The sequence below is a fragment of the Dromiciops gliroides genome, chromosome 5 (genome assembly GCF_019393635.1).
Source record: "Dromiciops gliroides isolate mDroGli1 chromosome 5, mDroGli1.pri, whole genome shotgun sequence".
Classification (NCBI taxonomy): Eukaryota; Metazoa; Chordata; class Mammalia; order Microbiotheria; family Microbiotheriidae; genus Dromiciops; species Dromiciops gliroides.
Window position 1 is genome coordinate 84,951,845 of NC_057865.1, and position 22,853 is coordinate 84,974,697.

At 40.7% G+C, this 22,853-nt stretch overlaps 1 protein-coding gene and 1 long non-coding RNA gene across 3 annotated transcripts in view; one reads left to right on the top strand and one right to left on the bottom strand.

Moving 5' to 3' along the window:
- DNAJB6 (DnaJ heat shock protein family (Hsp40) member B6) overlaps positions 1-22,853 on the bottom strand; it is a 121,493-nt gene that overhangs the window by 14,667 nt on the left and 83,973 nt on the right. The gene's annotated exons all lie outside the window — the stretch shown is intronic.
- On the top strand, positions 3,502-19,021 carry LOC122727579. The gene is made up of 3 exons (XR_006353153.1): positions 3,502-3,603; positions 8,503-8,680; positions 16,490-19,021. It is a non-coding gene; the product is annotated as an uncharacterized LOC122727579 (long non-coding RNA).

Here is a 22,853-nt window from a genome sequence, read left to right on the forward strand (position 1 = left end):
GAATGACTTCAATTTAAATTCTCGGGAACTGCTTAGACTGGACTTTTGATTGAACAATCAGATGACATCGGCATAAATGAGGAGAGCTTGAAGCAATGGGAGAAGTTCATTAATGTCATTGAAAAATCCAATGATTCACCTGACATGATTAGCATCAAGAAGAAGTGATGCTATTCCCCTCGGCACCTTCACACATGATGATCCATTTCCCAACCGGGCATTTTGTCTAGCTGTCCTCCATGTTTAGAATTCTCTCCCTCCTCACCTTTATTTATCTTTACCTCCTGGCTTCCTTCAGGTATCACCTAAAAATCCCGAGACAGCCCTCAATTTATCCTGCCTACATCTTGTCTGTAAATAGTTGTTTGCATCCTCCCCCCATTAAGACTTGTGATAGCCTTGAAAGCAGGAACGTTCAAACAGAAACTCTTAGCACACACCTAGTACATAAAGGACCCTTGATAAATGTTAACTGATTGACTGTACTCTAAAGTCAAGATACTTAGGAGCACAAAGCCAAACCATGAATACGACTTTGCAGCTTCACTCTAACACATCTCACACAGCATCAAATCACAAGAGAAACACGGATGGATCATAGAGAGCGTAACTCTGGCAACACAAAATGTGTGCTTTTAAGCAGCATTCCTGACTATGCCCCCACCCCTGCAAGGTCAACTGCCCCCTCACCATCCTGCGCATTGTGTGGTCGTCCATCCTTGGTTCTAGAAGCTAATAAAAAGAAACTCACACACAGATAAGGCACCTCAAGTTTTTCATCACCACTGAATCTGGACTATAAAGGTCCAAGTTTAAATGCATAGGCTCCAAATTTGCAGGCCTTTCGAAAAGACTGCTTCCCCTTTTCACCAAATTTCCAGAGTTGGATGAGCCCTCAGAGGTCAGCAAGTTCTCTGCAACATGTCTGACAGATAGTTAGTTAAACTTTATGCCAAGCTGGTTCTTGCCGATAAGAATTGTGATACACTACCTACTTTCGTCTTTCCCCCTCCTACCAAAGCAGCATGTGCATGCCTGAAGCAAACTCCACTCATTTTAACATCGCCTTAAATTCAGGATAGACATTGGACCTACAATTTCATTAGTATAGGGAACTCCTTCTACCAGTTCAGAGTGGCACCTTATGGTAGCCTGAAGTACCAAGAAGACAAGAGATTTGCCCAGAGTCACAGAGGGAGTGTGTGTCAGAAGTGGGACCTGAACCTGGTCTTTCTTAGTCCAAGGCCAGCTATTTGCCACACCAAAACACCAAAACAGGTGTTAACCTGTTAATAAAACCTATTTTGGGGGGGAGCAGCTAGGTGGTGCAGTGGCTAAAGCACCGGCCTTGGATTCAGGAGGACCCGAGTTCAAATCCAGCTTCAGACACTTAACGCTTACTAGCTGTGTGACCCTGGGCAAGTCACTTAACCCCCATTGCCCCACAAAAACAACAACAACAACAAAAACCTATTAACAAGATGCTTTCTCATTTCCCACTGTGGTAGCAGAGTCAAAGGCCCTTTCCTCTGATAACAGAGATCAACCTGAGTATAGGCTGTAATGAATCTTCTGGGACTTTGTAAGACAATCTCATCAATGAGCTTATGGTCAAACTACCAAACCCTCTTTTGGGCTAGAGCTTAGGAATTATTAAACAGAGAGTAAATTAGATTGTGAGGATAATGAGGATGGGCCTGCATTCTTTCATAACTTAAGGGAATTCCAGATCTGGTCAACACTCCCCTAGTCATCACTCTCCATCCATCACCAACACAATAGCAGTCTGTGTGTACGTACGTACAGCACTTGCCAAGACGATGACTTCACAAGGGCAGAGTCCTCAGGCTTTTGCCTTCTCTGCTTCGAATGAACACATCCCTCTGCCCCCCAAGAGCTGCTCCTCCCCCAAAAGGCACAGGAGGAAAACAGTTACTCTTGTAGCAGGAACACAGGTGTCTTTCTGCTCTGCAACTGCCCTATCCTGAGCAAATTATGGAGACCAAGAGGCCAGAAGGGAGTTGTTGGTAACCAATTCTCCAAGTTATAGAGTGTGGTTACAACCAAACGGAAACACGGTAACTCTTACATTTTCCACCCACTGGACGAAGAGTTTCTCCCCATAGGTCTCCTGGGGGTGCCAGTGAACAGGATTATTGGATCCCAACATTTCAAGTTGGATGAGACCTTAAAGATCACAGGATCATAGCTACAAAGCTCAGAAGTCATCTAATCAATAATATAATTCATTTTATAGATGAGGAAACTAATAAGGTTCAGGGAGGTTGTGACTTGCCCACAGTCACACTGGTAGTTAAGCAACAGACTGGATTTGAACCCAGGTCCCTCCACTCTAAAGTCAATACTCTTTCCATTGTGAACATTACAGGATAAGGATTGAAGGCTGGAAGAGGCCTTAGAGATTTAAGGTTGTAGTTAACCCTGGGCAGACCACTGTCCCAATTCACTGTAGAGATGAGAAAACCAAGTCCCAAAGAGGAGAGATGACTTTCCTAATGGTTATGCTACTAATTAGTGACAGAATAGTTATTGGAACCTAGGTCCTAACTTGTCCAATGTGCCTCTATTAAACCATGTGGCCTGCAAATCACCAGTAGGAGAGAACTTTTGATTTGTATTTTAAGAAGCTGGTAGATGGTGTTTCCTAATAAAGTGGCTTCCACCTAACGAATCACTTCATTCTCTGGTCTTCGGGGATTGGACCAGATGGGTTCTTTAGAGGGCTTAGTTTAAGAAAACAAAATGAAGCAAAAGCCCAATAATGGACTATCCATGAATACCTAGGCAATGGCTTCAAAGGAACATTTCGGAAACTTGAATCTTCAAGCAGGTCCCTACAGACAGAACCTAACTGGGATAATGGAAAAGACCAGATGATTCAGCCACAAAAGGAGTTTCCCCACCAAAGCTGAGGTGGCTACTGGAAACCGGTTTCGCCCCATCTGGGGTTTCTGGGGTATGATGCAGCAAGCGTAGAAACTAAAATGTTCTGCCTGCAGGGTGAGTTAAAGCCTCACAGTGAACAAAATGCAAACCTGGCTCCCAACTAGCCCACAGCCTACTTCCTTGTAAAAGGGAGTGGGGGAAAGCTGTAGAAAATTGTACTACATTAGGCGAAGCACCACTACATCCTGGTGCTAAGGGCAGAGTGTTTGGGACACATTTCAAAAACCCTGATTGTGAAACTGAATAGAAGGGTAGATAGGAAGGGGTTCTGGTGACCAAGTTTCCGGAAGCTCACCAGGCTCTTCCCTTTGATCTAGGTGGTTTCCCTGGCAATGAGTCAGTTGCCAGTCAACATAGCACAGCAGAGTTGCTAATAACAGTTACCCAACAACAAGATCCTTTGGCTTCAAATGTTAACCCCTGGCCAACCATTCAGTTTCTTTCTACCTAAGGTAAGGAATAGGCTGTTGAACCAATCCCACTTCAAAAAAAAAAAAAAAAAAGAGCAAATGTAGGCCACGGTTTGGGGGATGGGTCCCGGATTTGGAATGTTTAAAAGTTAACTAGTCCCTTCTCCTGCCAGAAGCAGAGCCACACCTAAACCATGCCAGATACGCGAGGACCTCAAGAACTCATGTAAGTACAGAAAACTTAATATGTACCTTATTAATTACTGTGGAAGATGTAACAGTTTTTAAAGTGTTTATGGTCATGTAGCATTTTGCATTTTAAGCCTAATACAGAGAACGTATTAAGGTACTTTCAGGTACTAGGCTCTCCATTAGGCTAGCTACAGAGGTTACACGAGACAGGTGAAATACAGAGCCAGCTCTCCAAGATGGCGCCATGCCCAGGGGTTTTCCCACTCACTGGGCCATGTAACCCCGGGAGATCATATGGTGTAGGAGAATGGGTGCTCTTGCAATGTCAATGTCTTGACCCTTGTCGGTCACTTTCCTTTTCTAACACTCAGGTTCCTCATTTTTGAAATAGGAGAGCTGGATTAAGTCATCTCTAGGGTCCCTGCTAGCTCCCAATCTAAGATCCCAAGAGAGAAACTCCTAGTCAGTGTTAAGAGAGCACTTTTTAAATGTGGCTTTGAATACATATATCACACACCAGATGTTTTCATTTCTTTTCTAAGCTGCTACTCCTACATAAAATCTTTCTTCCCCTTTTCCCTTTGCTCTTATTTTCTAATTTATTATTTGTTTTTAGAATTCAGGTTTTTTAAAATTATGAATTCCAAATTCTCTCCTTCCCTCCTGCCCCTCCCCCACCCCTTGAGAAAGCAGGCAATATGGCATCAATTATACGGCTACATAAAACCCTAAAGAGCGAAAAACTGATCTCAGAGCCAATCTGACCCAACCCCCATTCAAATCACAAAGAGGCTTGTACGACCACTCCAGAAAGTGCTAACTGAATTTTTGTTCTAACACTCAGAGTTACCTGGCGATCACTTCCTCCACTCATCAGTCAGTTTTTCTTTATGTTGAGCCAAGAAACTATAATTTCCAGTGACTGGTCCTAGTCCTGTCCTTTGCAGCCATACAGAACAAACAAATCCAATCCCCATTGTCCATTAAAACCCTTCAAATACCTGGAAACTGATTATCTTGTCCCTCTGAACCTTCCCGTCTCCGGGCTATTTCCAGTTCCTTCAAGCGATTGCCTTCTGGCGTGGTTGCTGGTCACCATCTTGGTTAGGCCTCCTCTCCATGTTCTCTGTCTTATCCCTAACCTTATTAAATATGATACCTAGATCTAGACACAATATACGTCCAGAGATGTTCTGGACAAGAAGAGTTCAGCATGAACGCATGCCTCCCTAGACCTAGATATTATGTCTATTAATATAGCTGCTACACTGGCTTTTTGGGTTGCCTACAACTGACTATGTAGCCATCACACTATGGACAGACCTGATTTAGCAATCCACCAGAAACCCCAATGTATTGCTTCCTGATCTCCCTTTCCCCTATACTCCCTCCCACGACACCCTTTTAAATTTTTACTGTCAGTTTCAGCCCAGCCTTAGCATAAGAAGATGACAGCTTTGGCTCCTAATTCTGCCATTTATCATACTAGTCCACTGAGGTATGCTATGCATTAGAGATCTCCTTCCATGGTTGCATTATGAAATTTGGTTTCTGCAAGGGGCTTCCCTGCTACTTGTTTCAGTGGATACTTCTCACAGCCTGTTGAACTTATTAGCAGACTTAATACTCAACTAAGCAAAATCACATTCCACTTTGAACACATTCTACCTTTTGGGGACATTCCTTTGGGTCCTTGCTATCCATACTGCATTAAATTTTTCACTTTACTATGTGCGTTGGGCTCTGTTTCACATATGCAAATAATCTTTCCACCACAATGAGCTTATAAACCTCTTTGAGTAAATGATGGGCAAACCACCAATAGCACTTCATTACCCATTCAACATTCCAATCCAAGCTTTATTTACTGAGCTAGCAGGATGGCCAACCCTAGGAAAGGAAATGGAAGGCAACTGAAAAAATGAGGACCAAGAATCCAGAAACACCTTCTAGCCCTATTCAAAATTACCATTGGCTACTACTCTGTTCTTATCTGGATAAAACGAATGTTCTCCCCACTAAAATTGGGGTCTGAGGAAACAAAGTTCAAAGCAAGAAAGAATCATCTTTTTAAAAAAATGAAAATACATGCCCCATTATCAGAAATCATCACTACAGTATAATACCTTTGTTTACAGATGGACATACTGTGTTCACCACTTACTAGATACCTTGGCTGGGTGGCACAGTGGATAGAGCACTGGCCTTGGTGTCAATAGGACCTGAATTCAAATCCAGCCTCAGATATTTGACACTTACTAGCTGTGTGACCCTGAGGAAGTCACTTAACCCCAATTGCCTCAAATATCAGAAGCCATCTCCAGGCCCTGATGTATTTTGTTGTTTGTCCTTAGTTCTCAAAGAGGGCCACCAAGGTCATCAGCCTCATTGTCCTCTCTCCAGAGCCATCTGGGTCCAATGGCAAGATATATATCAGGAAACAGATAGATGGATTGAAGTGAGGGAAGGCTGTGCAAGATCTAATTCACTGCAAGTCATGACATCAGCTCTGGATGTCATGGTCCTCTTCCAGAATGAAGGACATACAAGAAGATACCTCATTGTATCCAAGCCAATTAGCCTCTCTGAGCTTCAGCTGCCTGATGTGGTGATGACATTTGTAATGGTTATCTCACAGAGCTATTATACATATCGAATATGATAATTATGTGAAGATTTTTGTCAAATTAAAGCACTATCTAAACTATTATGTATTCCACTATAAGAATAGGTAGCACCAGAAATGTCGCCTGTAAGGGCTCAATAAACGTTGTTCTATCCGACTCAAACCTTTATTAACACCCTCTCCTCCTAATTTTCAGTGTCCTCTTCTTTGGAAGATTACCTTTTATTTAATTATCTATTTGCACAGTGATTTCCCCAGTAAAACGTAAGCACTTTGAAGGCTGGGACTATTTCAATCCTGCCTCGGTATCCCCAATGCCTTGCGGTAGTAGTGCCTGGTACAGTGGTACATGATATAGATGGTATAGTTAATAAAACACTGAACTTGGGGTCAGGAAGACCTGAGATTCAATCCTGTCACAGACACCCATGGAACTCTAGGCAAGCCACTTAACACTCTCAACCCCTGTTTCCTCATCTGTGAAATGGAGGTAATAATAACTCCTACTGGCCAGGGTGGTTGTGAAGATCAGGAGATAATATTCAGAAAGCCCTTTACAAACTGGAAAGCTCTATATAAATCCTAGCTAATATTACTGTTGTTGATATTAAATGTGTGTTAAACTGAATCACTAGACACTGGAGAACAAAAATCGAACATGTAAACAGCATATACACTCCTAAACAGGGTAACATAAAGGTGATTAACAAGCATTGCCCTAGGCATTGTTTCAAGGGACTTGCATTCTCCCAACAACTTATCAGGTCAGGCTTCCTGGAAAAGGTGGCTCCTGGACTAAGCCTTATTAAAGGATTCCAGGAGGCAAATTCAAGGAAGACGTTCATTCCAGGAGTAGGTGGGAGCCAGCCTTGTGCAAAGGCAGTCAGAGGAAAGGTATGGAATGCTGGTCTAAGGCACTAAAATATACAGATGGACCTGCAGGAGAGCAGGAGAAAGTCTCTAACCCGACTCCCACCCCACCCAGGAGTTTCCTGTCACTGGTGAGATCTGTGACTTAATGACCTTTTTGCCAATAGATGGGTGGGGGCTGGGGCAGAGAGGGAGGAAATGACCCACAAGGATGTGTAAGAACATGAATGCTGTAAATCTCTCCCAAATAGGTGTGAACATTAAGATCTATTCAGATTACTACGACCAAACAGCAGGAGACTAGCCAGTAATTGTTCCCCACCTGCTGTCACCCACTCTAGAGGAAGCTTTTCCTTCTGACCATGGTACTTTGTGACACTGTGAAAGCATCTGTGTTTGAGTCACAGAGCCATAGGCCCTGGCCATTTGCCATGCTCCGGGCTCAGAAAAGCCTGGCTGCTTCCTGATTCTCCGTGACTGTGGATTACTTCCAATGCCTCCTGGAACCTTTAAAGAGGCAGGCAGAAGGAATGGGAGTGAGGGGATAAAGTACAAGGGGCAGTGTGGTCAGAACACCTCATTACTCACTGTGGGACATCTCTGGCCCCCTGTTTCTTCATTTATAAGATGGAGGGTTGGGAGAATTGGACTAGAATCTCTAAGATTCCTTCCAGTTTAAAATCTATGAGGACACAATCCTAGGGAGGAGGGAGGATTTAAGAGCGAGTTAGGACGACAGGTACCACCATTTCCCAAATTACAGATACCTTTAGCAAAGCTGTATATTTGGGAAGGGGAAGCGGGGATAGATAGAGGGAGCGTGGAAGGGCACACAACAAAGCCAATCATTTTATTGGCCCATGGAACCCCTTAGTGAGCACTGGCCCTCAACCAATGAAGGCCAGCTCCTTCTCTACAACTCACAAGCCTCCAAAGCTGATCTTCCTGACTGAGGCAATCCACTAACTAAGCCATGATCTCTTTCATTCAGGCTGCTGGGGAGGATTACCAGGCACAGAATGTACAGTTATTTCACTGGAATGAGTAATGGAAATGAGGAGAAAAACATTTTTTCTCTCATTTTTCAAACCTGATTTGTTTTCTCTCATCTTTGGGTAATAAATGACAGTGAACATTTATGTAGCACTTACACAAACTCATTTGATCCTTTGAGGTATATACTATTATACCTTTTTTATAGTTGAGGTAAATGAGGCTGAGCGAGGATCACACAGCCCGTAAAAAGAAGCCTTTTCATGGCGCTGACAGCTGAGCTTAGATTTGTAAGCCTTGGATATCACCTTGTCTAGAAGTCCAGCTAGCTGGCCACCCCCAAGCCAGGGCAGAAATCACTTACTCATACTTGCATAAGCAATTACACATTAAAGTTTAACCAAGTCCATAGGTGAGGCCTATGTGTTGTTGCCATTTTTGTAGCTTAGGAAACAGAGGCTCCCAGAACTGAGTGACACAGAAATTCAAGCAAACGAAGCCAACATTCTCCCAAGATTTCACGCTGCTGTCTTCAAGAAAAGTTATTGGTCACGTAAGGATGGATTTTGGGTAGTGACTCAGCAAACTCCACACAGGGACTCGGAGCTGTTGATTGCCAAGGGTAAGATCTATTTTTTTTTTCCTGGCTTTTCTTTCTTCCCAAACCTGTTCTGCTCTGAATAGGTAAAGGAAAGAGCTGTGGGGGGAGGGAGGGAGGCAAGCAAGAGAGTTAAGGGAAGCTCTTCTGCTTGGCAGATACCGGGTAACGCTGCTAAGCACTTCTCTCACCCTTCTTTCTCCTGCTTGTCACAGACTTAGAAAAATTCATGGGAATTGGGAGGTAGGGGATTTAGATCTGAAAGGGACCTTAGAGATTATCTAGGGCAACCCCTTATACTTATACAACTTATACAAGACTGAGGCATTAATTAACTGTGGCTGGCACAGGGGAAAAAAGTCTCAAGTCAGAAAACCAGACTGTCCCTGTCCCAGGAGCCCATTTCTCCTGTGCTCCTGTCCACTGGCTCAAGATTTGTCAAAGAAGGCCCACACCCATGATGCCAAGGCCAGGGACCAGAGCCAGGCCTGCCCCGCGTAGCTGCCATATGATACATGAGGACCACCTACAGTTACAGAATGTGAGTGCCACTGTTAGAAAAGCACCAACCTGCCCCTTGGCTGGCTCGACTGGCTCCAGAATCCCTAGCGTCTGGTCAGCCCTTCCACACCTCAGAGAATCACTTACAGACTCAGCGTCCACCTGAGAAAAGCAGTCATGGCCCTGAAACCATTTTAAATATACAGGCAACAGTTACATTGGATATTTAAGTGATTAGCTTTCTAGTCTGTTTGGGGGGAGGAGGGGAATAGGAATGTAATGTCGAATTGCAGGCCACGATACCACAGCTAACAAATTAATGAATCACAAAAGTAATATTCAAATTGGAACCCAGCTCTCTGTATATCAGTAAAACTCTCATGTTGGATAATGAGCCAATGTTTGCCCCAAATTGCCAATGGGGAGGGGAGTCTCTTGACAGGAGTGGCCCCTCTGAGTTAACTTTTGTTTAAGCCCAGAGGCTTCACACTGTACCATCTTACCCATTTCAAGGCTTGGGGAGAAAGGAAAATTATTTTTTCCCAGGGGCAGGGAGCAGACCACTGCTCTGGAGCAGAGATGTTAAATAGGAGGTCAGTGGTACATCACACTCCAGGGTGCAGCAGAACCAGATTAAAAAGTAATTGGGAAATATTTAACAAAATATAAGTTAATATGTCTTTATGAAGTTTCGTGGTTCCATTTCTATCTCAGTTTGACACACCACCCTAGAGTGTGTATGGCAGTGAGAATTCACTCTGTGAAAAGCTTTTTTGGAGATATTGTTTTGGTTGCAGGACGGGTGGCTCAGAGGAAGGAGAAGAGTAGTTTTCTCCTCCAGTGGATATATATTAGAAAGTAGGCCAAACAGCTAGGAAAGTAGGGAGAAAAAGCCATCCTGTAAACAATTTTTCTGAGTTATTTACCAGCAGAGGGCAATATTGTATATGAAGAGCTCAAAGCAAACAAAACACAGCTCCCAGTGTTTCTTAGAAGTGTTCTCTTCAAGACGATGGATAATGTGTTTGTTTGCTGGTAGAGACTTCACCTATTTGCAGTAGCTCAGACAAAATGCTTCACAACAATCCAAGCCCAGAAATGTGATGAAGGAGAACTTCCAGCAAAATTGGAATCTATAAGGGGGCAACACCATATCTACCTTTTGTCAACCCTTGCAGGGGTGACCAACTGCAATCTGGTTTTCTTCTAACCACATGGAAAACTGTTTTAAAACCTAGAATGCCCTGCATTGTGAAGACAGTGACTCCTGCCTGCCCACCCTTATTGTTCTCCCTGTTAGAATGTAAATGCTAAGGAAATAGAGGGATATCCTTTGTATTCCCTGTATCCCAAGTGTCTAGTGTAGTGTCTGGCACATATAGTGGCCACCTAATGAATGCTTGTTGACTGACTGTGGATATTACTCCCAGACCTTTTACTGGGCAGAGGGCTACAGGGTAGCTCTTTTCAAGGCCTAACAAGAGACCAGAGAGATTTTGTTGAGCACTCTCATGAGATGCAACTGCCTCTCGCTGCAGCACTGATGACAAAGCTGTGGCCACCATAGAGGTTGGTACCTACTCAGTAAAGAGTCTGTGTGCTCTTATGCCACAGAACCTCATTTAACTGCCAAATAGGACTAGTACTTACTTTTCTCTGCAGCTAATGGCACCCAGCAGGTTTATACCATTTTAGGCCTATTAAATGGATAACTCTCCTGTGTTAAAAAGCAATTTTAAAAGAAGCAAAGTTTAATAGCAGGGGAGGGAGTAGACTGGTTGCAAATGAATGTGTGAAATTTCCAGAAATACCTAGAAGGTAATATTCAAATTGGAACCAGCCATATATTATATTTATAAAGCTCTCATGTGATCTAATGGGTCTTCCTTTCTGACAACAGTAGGGCTGTCCTAAGAATCAAATGTTATAGTACGGTGCTTTGCAAACCTTAAATTGCTATATAAATGTTAGCTATTATTATGTGAATATTATTGGCCCATGCACCATGATGGCTTCATAGATTGAAGTTGTTTTTCTAGTAAAGGAGATGGACTTTGCCTACACCTAACCACATGCTTCACCAGTTGCCCTTGAGACCAGCTGACACATGGTCTACAGTACAGACAATATCAGAGAAAAGGCTACCTGATCCAAATGAAGGGGACAGAAGGGAGGAAGAGGATCCAAGAGAAACCTCAGTGACTCCATGCCCTCATCAACTAAGTTAATAATTAACCATTCCATCTTTTACATGGCATAAAGATTATATTTCCAACTAAGAAAATATACATAGTTCATCTCTACATAGCTGAAATTGCAAAGTGTGTGACAGGAGAACAGGTGATAAGAAAGATTAATATTTTCAGAACAGAAGAGTTATATTTATCTGGAGAGGCAGCAAGATTGGTTGATATAATTCTGGACTTCAGTAAGATCTGGATTCAAATCCCACCTCTGATATTAACTATAACACTATGGATAAATCACATAATTTTTCCGGGTCTCAGTTTCCTTTACCTATAAAATGGGGGTTAAAAAAACCGTGATCCCTGCCTCCCAGAATTGTTTTATGGGTCAAATGAGATAACATGTAAAGTACTTTGCCAACTTTAAAATTCTCTATAAAGTGCTAGTTATTACTATTATCATTAGCCAATAAGGCAATTGTAATTCTCTTTTTAGTCCCACACTAAACAAATTTACAAAAGGGGCAACCAAGATTAGGATTAATTTCTTTGGGTTATATAAGTATCCTACGGACACTGGGGAAAAAAAGCCAGTAACAAAAGATATATATTTGGGAGGGAACTTCTTGTTATTGGCAGTATGTGTTGTTAGGGCAAATGACTGATTAAAAAGACAGAAACCCACAATAACACACTTGTCATTACAGATGTAGCTATAACAGATCAAATCATTCTCCCTAAAACATAACTAAGTAGCAACAAATGTTGAGCCTTGAAAGAGTTTTAGGACTGTACCCCTACCATCAGCATTATAAAGGACGGTCTCCCCAAAGTGTCTCTTCTCTGCCTACCATACAAAGTGACTTCAATACTGGAAACCTTTCAACCTAGAGGGTTTGGGCTCTTGACAGCTGTACTCTGTCTTGTGATAATTCACAACCTTCCTTCAAGAACTCAACCCCAAAGTTGACATTCAGGTTGTAAGTTCAACTTCTCTGGAGCTGAGGTTCTATTTTTATACTTGGTAATAATAAATGCGCCATTAGATCAACTATAAAAATTAGCACAGGCCTGAAAGAACTTATGTTGGGCTGGGGGAAAAAGAGAAAAAAATGAATGCTAATAAAACTGACAACCTAAAGCACAGGTCTAGAAATGTTTCCTTGTAGGCTAAGTCTCAATGCCCTCAGGGTGAAGAGGGCAAACTTCAAAGTTTAAAATTAACTTTAAATTTTGGTTGTTATTTTATATGGTTATGTTGAAGGAACATGATATAACACTATGAGCATGTGTTATGACATAAGTTTAGCAAGGTGAAAGAACAATTTGGCAGGATTACCAATCAGTCTTGGGGGATAGGGAAATAGTTCTTTCTAAAAGAGTGGCAGTGTCTTTTATAAAAAGCCATCTAAAGGAAGTAGGGTTGGTCAAGATTAGGAATGGTCAGTGGTATACAGGACCCTGGTATAAACTAGTTAACCATCTGAAGTTAACTTTTTCCACTCAAAATATGAAGGAGGGTCCAAAATACCCAAATACCATGAGGCACCCCACTTTTTGTGGTAGTCAAACAAAGTTAGTGCCAAACAAGTGAGGAAGAGCTGAATAAACCGAGGTATATGAAATGCAATGGAATATTTCTGTAAAACAGAAAACAAATGAGGCAGCTGGGGGCACAATGGATTGAGCTCTGGACTTGGAATCAGGAAAACTTGACTGAATCCTGCCTCATATACTGTGTGATCCAGGCAAGTCACAACTGACCTCAGTCTGCTTATTATCTGTAAAAAGGTGTCAATGGTAGCACCCACCTCACAAGTTTGTTGTGAGAACCAAATACCTAAACATATGTAAAGTACTTTGCAAACCTTGTAAAATATACAAACCTATATAACATAATATACAGTATACAAATAAGCTTACATATATGAACTTACGTCAATGCTAGCTATTAATATTATTATAGAAGCTATTATTCAAAGAAACTTGAGATTAGTATGAACTAATGCAGAGATTAATCAGTGAATAAGCATTTACTGAGTGATTAATTCTGCCAGGGACTGTGCTAGGAAGTGGGGATGCAAAAAGGCAATGAGCACAATCAGCACTGTAACGATTGGAATGATGCCACCTGCTGGAGACTTACTGTAGAAAAGCTCTGCCATGAGGTGAAGGTCTCTGAGGGCAAGACCATGCGTCTTTTCTTTGGTGTCACAGTGGATAGAGCACTGGCCCTGGAGTCAGGAGTACCAGAGTTCAAATCCAGCCTCAGACACTTAACACTTACTTACTAGCTGTGTGACTCTGGGCAAGTCACTTAACCCCAATTGCCCCCCCCCCCACAAAATTGGCTTGCTCACTGATGCAACCTCTCTCTCTCTTTTTTAAGTTTTTGAGTGCGAATACATCTCCAGAAATCATTTTAATATAAAAGCAAAAGACATAAATTTAAAAAGTATGGAAGAACAATTAGTTTGTCACTTGCTAAGAATTCGGTTTTGCAGATTTCTTTTGGAATTCACGACCATATTAAGCTTTTCAGCCTCAGAATATTATCTATTAAGCCCTTGAGGGATGTACTAATCCCATGATGACTAATGTCCTGGCTTTTTCTAGTATTTCCTTAAATATTAGTCACCTTCAGGCACTGACGGGGAGAAAAGTTAATTTCAAATCTCTTATAACAGCATATTTAACATATTTAACTTTTCAAAGGCCAGTAAAAGTTCTAGAAGATAGGAGAGCCATCCTCACTATTAACAAACTCTCAAAACTTTTTTCAAATACCATAGGTTGGCAAAGATACATGATTTCCTTGGTTTAACTTAAGGATGGTAAAAACAGCTGATATTTAATGCTTTAAGGATTGCAAAATGCTGGAGGCAGATATAGACATATACACTGTGTATATTGCTAACAGGTGACTCAAACAGATCTGACTCCAAACATGATACTCAGAATTCAAATATGCCTAAGATCATGAGTTCAAAAAACCAGACATTTAGAGTTAGGTGAGACCTTGGAAGGTCAAGTTCAACTCTTTCACTTTACAGATGAGGAAACTGGACCAGAAATTAAGCAATTTGCCCAAAATCACAGGTCTTAAGTGGCAGAGCTGGAATCTGAACCCAGCTTCTTTGAAGGCAGAATTTGGGCTTTATTTCTGCTTTATTGCTTTTGCCTCATTTTTGTTTAAACTAGGTAATGCTAGACAACTATCTGAATAGATTTTTGGCTTTCTTTTGGTTTAGTGGAATGAAAACAACTTAGAACCACTTTCTCACCGCCCCTAATAAGCACACAAGGGCAGTTTCACCAAATTAGGATAAGCTTCAGTAAGTCCCCAGTAGCAACATTCAAGTCTTACTTATGAACCAAAAAGCAGATAGATGACTATCGTTAAGTCTTCGGCATCTCCATGTAAGCAATTCTCCAAACATTTCAAAAACGTCTTGGTTCTCAAATACTGCATTTCTGTTGGGGACTCTCACTATCAACTGAATTAGCTAACACCACAAAAACTCCACAGAGAATCAAGTTATGAAACCTCGTAAATCCAGGCTGCCCCAATTTTCTCATACTCAAAAAGAGACTTGAATTTTATTTGAAAGTTACCAACATTGCAAACCTGGGTGACAATTGGTCAAGCACCTTTCCCGGATTGCAGAAGCAACACCCTAATAAAAGGCCAAATAATAAAAAAAAATAAAACAAGACTAATCTGCCCATATTCTCTTGGGCTAAAAAAGACTGAAATCATTCAGAAGCTATCCTTGGAATGTAAGGGCAGCTGTTAGGCTTGCACCATCCTCTCACATGTCGCTGTTCTTTCCCAAACTGGAGAAGTCCTCAAGCCATTAAGGAGTTCAGTTGACAAAATGCAAATGAAAACATGAACCCCACTGCTCTTTTCCTTAAATACAAACTGAATAGCTTTGACCAAATATGAACTGATCCCAAGGAATGAGGGAAAGACTGTGCTCTCTTGGTTCCACTAAAGCAGGCCACCCGAACAGCATGCTTCATGATCACGCCATTCAATGCAAGCTATATTCCAACATGTATTTATTTCACTAAGAAGTTTGACTAGTCTTGGTTGGGAGCCTCACTGGTTTGGTAGGGGAAATATACTCATCCTTTGCAAGTAGCAATTGTGGAGCTAAAGCATTTTCATTCTAAGGGCTTTGGTTCTCATCTAGCCAATCCCTCCTTTTCACAGATGAGAAAATGGAGCTTCCAACAGTTCATGAAACAACTTAGATAGGCAGTAAGTATAGTACAAGAACAAACCACTTTTTCTAAAAAGGAAAAGACCTAATTGTATGTTTAAATGAACAAATAAATAATCTGTTTCCTGAGCTCAGCTACTGTAAAACTGGACCCCCCACAGCTCATGAGGTTGTTGGTTAGAAAGCAACATTGTAAACTACAAAATGCCAAAAGATTGTGAGCCATTTATAATGATTTCCTGACAACACAGAACTCATGCCAGAGCTGGGATTAGAACCCAGATCTCTGGATTCCTGGATGCTTTTTTCACTACCCCACACAAGACAGTGCTTTGTAGTTCTCTTTCCAAAGTTAAGGCCCAATGGAAAACCAAAGCTTCAACTCAAGCCATACATCAGGTACTGCTGTGAAGCAGTGTCCTAAAATGGCTAAAAAAGAACGACTAAGTTTTTCCTTTGGTGGCCACATCCTCCTTGCTGTAAAAGAGACCATATACTCACTGGCAACCTAGGCCAGGTTTGGGGGTAGCTCTCATTGAACAGGCTATCTATAGGATCAAATATGTAGAGCTGAAAAAAGGGCCTGAGAGTCCATCATCGACTCCAAGCCCTTAATTTTACAGTTTAGGAAACTGACACAAAGGAAAGTTAAGTGACTTGCCTGAAGTCATGTATCAGAGGCAGAGTTCGAACTTGGGTCTTCAGACTCCAGTATCAACGTTTTGTTCTGCTCAGTGTTTGGCTACACATCTCTTAGAGGGGCTGAGAGTTTCAGGTCAAGGCATCAGTGAGAAGAACAAAGTGGGACAGAATCTCACAAAGTACCAAAAGCAGATAGATAGTAAACTGAGCTGTTAGACAAGTCATTTACCTAGACCAGCCTGAAATGTCTTTTTCTCTTTTTTCTCTCAAATTAGGAAATTGGCCCAAATGACCCTAGGGTCCCTTCTCCAAAGGACTTTAGAAACCGACATACATAGCAAGGAAAGTTGGAGCCAGACTCAAAACAAGGGATAAAAAAGGTAACAACAGGACAAAGAACAATGGACAAAGGCTGGTTGGAAGAACTGAACCCAATTGTTCTCTCACTCAGACCCTAAGGAAATAATATGCCTTTAGGGAGTTTGAAAGTTTTCATCTGGATTACTAACACCCCCCGCCCCCCCCCCCATATATTACAACACAGCCACTTGACAGCACTGCCAGTTCACCCTGTTCCTCCCCTTCTTACAAGTTAATTTTGTCTGGTGACTCAGTTGCCACCCATCAGAACTTGAGCAGTTCAGGGTGGAAAATAGAGGCTGGAAGGGAAGAAATGTCAGCATGAGCAGTAACCCCACCCCCTCTACCTACCCTCCCTCCATAACCTCCCTGAAGGAGTGCTTCATGGGATAGGGTCTCTGTGTACAGAATGGCTGGGCTAAGAGGGGAGGGCGAATGTTTGGGGAGAGGATGAAAACAAGTTGGTTATTTTAACTCCCAGTTCTTCAAATGCAAACCCAGAGGAGTGATTCATGCCAAAACAAATCTTTGCAAATGAAAGCCCGTATTGACAATAACTAAAAATAGATATGTAAACCCATTCACCCCAAATTAGCTCACAGGGCTGCTTTCTCCATCAGTCCTCTTTTATCATGTTGGAAACCCTACTGGTGCTGTGGGTGATTTAACTATGACATGCTGTAATGCTGTCCACAAGAGTGGCATTTGTGATTTTTAAAGGAAAAAGAACAACTATAAAATTATGAGACAGCCGAAATAAATTTCTAAAAGATACTTTATGGGCTACTTACACAACACTCCAAGCTGTGACATTTTAAAGAAACTAATTTCTCCAATTGTTAGCTGCTCTGTCTGCATAGATATTTCCCACAAGGACACCAGTCCTTTTTTTTTGGTTATGAGATTGACCCTTTCGTTTTCAAAATCTATCCTGGAAGAAACTTTGGACAAAATGATGAAAGCCTAGTAAACAAAATACCAATCAGGAGAAAATACAGGTATATACCTCAATGAGCAAAATATGGACTACCTTGAAAGGTTGCCCACAGGGCAAAACATTATGCAATAAATGCTTTATTCCTAATTCATTTCTATAAAGGGAGAGATGTTGCAGAGCAGGCCACACCTGCACTGGGCTGTTTTCAAGGGGACTCCTTCCAGAAAGTGAAGGCTATCTGCTGATAGTTTCCCTTGGATTAGCAGGAAGTAGGCAATCATCTTTAGAAGGGACCCGATGAAAAAACTGCAGCATGGAGTTCTCTCCAGAGTCTTGTCACCATGGAAAGAGAGTGCTTGGGTGGGGGAAAGAAGAGAGAAGGAAACTGAGGACCTTCCCCTCCCTGGTATTAAGAAGCACATAGTCGGGGCAGCTAGGTGGTGTAGCGGATAGAGCACTGGCCCTGGATTGAGGAGGACCTGAGTTCAGATCCGACCTCAGACACTTGACACTTACTAGCTGTGTGACCCTGGGCAGGTCACATAGTCCCAAGACACCTAAACCAATTTTAGGATCCCGGCCTGACGTGGCTTCTAAGATCATTACTCTGGACACTGCTGCTGCCCCACAGGTACAGCATTTGCTTGAATGAGATTTGAGTTGTTTTCTTACTAGTGCTTTACTGACTTGAAACTCAAAACTAATGCAGAAAATGGCATGGATTAGTAATGGTTTTCACTTGCTGTTACAATGTTAACAATGACTTCAAAGGGACTAACAAGGAAACCACCCGATTAAAAGGAAGTACACCCTATCCTACAATATGAACACAGATGTTTTAAAACTGCCCATGAGGGGCAGCTAGGTGGCGCAGTGGATAGAGCAGCAGCCCCTGGAATCAGGAGGACCTGAGTTCAAATCTGACCTCAGACACTTAACATTTACTAGCTGTGTGACCCTGGGCAAGTCACTTAACCCCAATTGCCTCACCAAAAATAAATAAAAATAAATAAATAAAAGAATTAAAACTGCCCATGACACAAGCAACTATAAATGAATCCTATTTTACAATAGCACCATGTTGCTAAGCTGACCATCTTGACATCAGTTAAAAACACCTAATATGTGCCATCACTGACTTGTGTCCTTTCAATAATCCTTCCTCTTAGGGAGTTTCAGTTCACAACGCTCAGGTTGGCTTAACTCTTACACATTAGAAAGAGCTGAGTACAATAAAATTTCTAATAAAACACTAGAAAGTATAGGAATAAATGGAGCTTTTCTTAAAATAAGAAGTTTCTATCTAAAACCAAAACAGGATAGGCCACATGCAAACTATCTTGGGGGATTCCAAGGGGAGATTTGGTTTCAGAGTTTTTCTATCCACTTGATTCTCCTATGAGAATTTAATTTAGCATTAATCTAATCTGGTGCCACATTTTTTTTTTTTAACATGTCAGTTATTGCATTTCTAGGCATGAGTACAAGAAACAGCATTTGAATTGACCAATTGAAGTCCCTCAGCACATGGCCTATCAGACTCAGTGTGCTGCAATGTATAGTTCCATTTGTTTAACACTTGTTAAGCATCTCCCCACCAAGGGATTCTGGTGATGCTTCTTGGTGTGGAGTGCAAGCACCTGCAGGTCCTGTACAAGGTGGAAAGGTGTTCAGGCTCAATTAGTGATGATACTTGTCATTAGAGAAGCAGTCTCAATTCACCAAGGTCCATCCCCAGGTTGGTGGTGAGGTGATGAATTCTTCAACCACAACTATTCTCAAAGATCACCTATAAAGTTCTATAGAACTACTGCACTCTGCATATGTGTAAGGAATACATACACTTGTGCTGCAGCTCCTTGAGTTACTGAAGTCTAAACAAAGCTCATTGAGTATATAAGGCCATGTGCCAAAGGACTGCCATTGGTCAACTCAAACACCATTTCTTGTACTCACACCTGGAAATACAGTAATTGACATGTTTGTTTGTTTGGGGTGGAACAATGAGAGTTAAGTGACTTGCCCAGGGTCACACAGCTAGTGTCAAGTGTCTGAGGCTGAATTTGAACTCAGGTCCTCCTGAATTCAGGGCTGGTGCTTTATCCACTGTGCCACCTAGCTGTCCCCTAACTGACATGTTAAAAAACAAAGAGTTTTCATGTCTGACTAGTGCTTTACACATCTCATGAGTCTGTCCCAGTTTTATGAATTAAATACTACACCATATTTCCCCCCTTTTACAGATGAACAAACTAAAGCATAGAGATGCTTATGACTTGCCCATGGTGACAGCTAGTAAGGGTCAGAGGAAGGATCTGAACACAGGTCTTCCAGTCCAGTTCAGCATTCTATCCAGTGTTGACACAATGCTCAGGTTGGCTTAACTTAGCACATTAGAAAGAGCTGAGTACAATAACATTTCTAATAAACCACTAGAAAGTATAAGAATAAATGGAGCTTTTCTTAAAATAAGTATTTATCTAAAACCAAAAGCAAGCATTATCTATAAAGTGGATAAACTAGAACTCTTGCCTTTTTTCAATGGTGAAACAAGGATGTCCATTATCACCATTATTCAATATTGTACTAGAATAGAAGTGCTAGCTATAGCAAAAAGAAAAAGAAATCAAAGGAATAAACACAAAGTATGAGGAAACAAACTATCACTCTTTGTAGATGATATGAACCCCAGAAAAATCAACCAAAATACCAGTCAAAATAGTAACTTCAAGTTGCAGGATATAAACCAAACCCACATAAAACATCAACATTTCTATTATTTCTAACAAAATGCAACAGTAAGATATAGAAAGAGAAACTGCATTTAAAATAACTACAGACAGCAAAATACTTGATAAAACCCAAGACACACAGGAACTCGATGAACACAATTACAAAAAATTAGAGAAATCAGTTGCTCACAGGTAGAGAAACAATAAAAATGTACCCCCCCAAACCGCTACTAATTTACTTATTTAGTACCATACCGATCTACCAGAGAATTACTTTACAGAACTAAGGTGAAAAGAAATTCATCTGGAGAAACAATAATCAAGAATATCAAGGAAATCAACTAAAAAAAATAGGTGAAGGGAGCCCAGCAAAAAGTACCAGGTCTCAAACCATACTATAAAGTGGTAATCATTAAAATAATTTGATACCAGGTAAGAAAGAGTAGTTCACCAATGGAACAAATTAGGTTTACATTATACAGAAGTAAATGATTATAGTAACCCAGTGTTTGATAAACCCAAAGATCCCAACTATTGGACAAAAATTACTGGGAAAACAAGAATATAGCAGAAACTAGACATAGACCAGTATCTCACACCATATAGTATTAATAAGCTCAAAATAATTTAGAAAAAAAGGGTGATATCAAAAGCAAATTAGGGAAACATGGAAAAAAACTGCAAGTTCATGACTAAATAAGATATAGAGGTTCACAGGAGGTGATATGGATAATTTTGATTAAATAAAATTTTAAAGTTCTCAAAAAACAAAACCAATGCAGCCAAAATTAGAAGAAAAGCAGGAAACAGTGAGTGGGGTGATTTTTTTTGTAGCAAGTTTCTGAAAAAGGACTGATTTCTCAAACATATGAGGAACTGAGCCAAATAGAAGGATAAAAGCTATTCCCCATTTGATAAATGGTCAAGGGATAAGAACAGTTTTCAGAGAAGAAACAAAGCTATCAAGTCATATGAAAAAATGCTCTGAATCACTAACATTTAGAAAAATGCAACTTAAAACAACTCTCAAGGTATTATTTCACACCCATTTAGATTGACTAAAATAACAGAAAAGGAAAATAAAATATGCTGAAGGGGGTGTAGGGAAAATACACTGATGCACTCTAGTTGGGGATGTGGACTAGTCCAACCATTCTGGAGAACAATTTGGAACTATGTCCCAAAAGTAAAACTATGCAATACTCACTGATCAATCAATGCTACTACTAGGCCTGTCCCTCAAAGAGATCAAAGGAAAAAGAAGCATGTGTACAAAAGTATTTATAGCTATTCTTTTTGTACTGGCAAATAACTGGAAACTAAGGGGATGCCCATCAAATGGAGAATGGCGTAACACAAAAATGTGATAGAATAGTATTGGGCCATATGAAACAATGGTTTTCAGAAAAACTTGGTAAGATCAGTATGAACTGATTTAAAATGAAGTGAACGGAACTGGGAGAACAATTTATAAACAGAAACATTATACAGATGAACAATTGTGAAAGACTTTGTAGTCCTGGGTTGGTATCCAAAAAGAGATAAAAAACAAAAAGTTAAAGGACTTAAGTACAAAAAATATTTATAGCCACTGTTTTCTGGCAGCAGAGAATTGGAAATTGAGGGGATGCACATCAACTGGGGAATGGCTGAACAAGTTATGGTATATGAATGTAACAGAATACCATTGTGCTAGAAGAAATGATGAGCAGAATTCTCTCAGAAAAACCTGGAAAGTCTTACATGAGCTGATGCAAAGTGAAATGTACTGTGTATAAAGTAACAGAAATATTGTAAGACAATCAGTGGTGAATGACTTGGCTAACTCAGCAATACAAATGATTCAAGACAACTCTGAAGGACTTTTGATGAAAGATGATATCCATCCCCAGAAAAAGAAAAAAAAAAAAAAGAAAAAGAAAGGTTGGTGTCTGAATACAGATTGAAACATACTTTTTAATTTTATTTTTCTTGAGTTTTGTCTGTTTTCTTTCACAACCTAATATGGAAATGTTTTGCATGACTACACATGTATAACTTATTATATCATTAAGTTTACCTTCTTAAAGGGGAAGGGGAGAGTAGGAAGGAAGAGAATTTGCATCATGAAGTTTTTTAAATGGATGTTATAAAGTTTTTACATATAATTGGGGAAAAACAAAATTCTAAAAAAAAAAAAAAATTTTTTAAAGACTTAGTAGTTCTCATTAATACAATGATCTACCACAACTCAAAAGGACTCACAATGGAAAATGCCATCCACCTCCAGATAGAGAACTGATGGACCTGAAATACAGATTGAAGCATATTTTTTTTAACGCTATCTTGTTCCTGTTTGTTTTTCCAGAACATTACTGCAGAAATGTTTTGAGTGACTTCACATGTACAATGGGTATTGTAATTCTTACCTTCTTATTGGGTGGGGGAGGGGAGGAGATAGAAGAGAGAACTTAGGACTGAAAATAAAATGTAATTTTCTAAAAAGAGCTGTAAAAACACAAGAGGTTTGTTTGTTCCAAAGAACCATTTGGAATGACAAAAATAAATATAAATATGATTTTGTCACATTGCCAGGCTCAAAATTAGAGTATGAGCGCCCCTTGGCTAGGT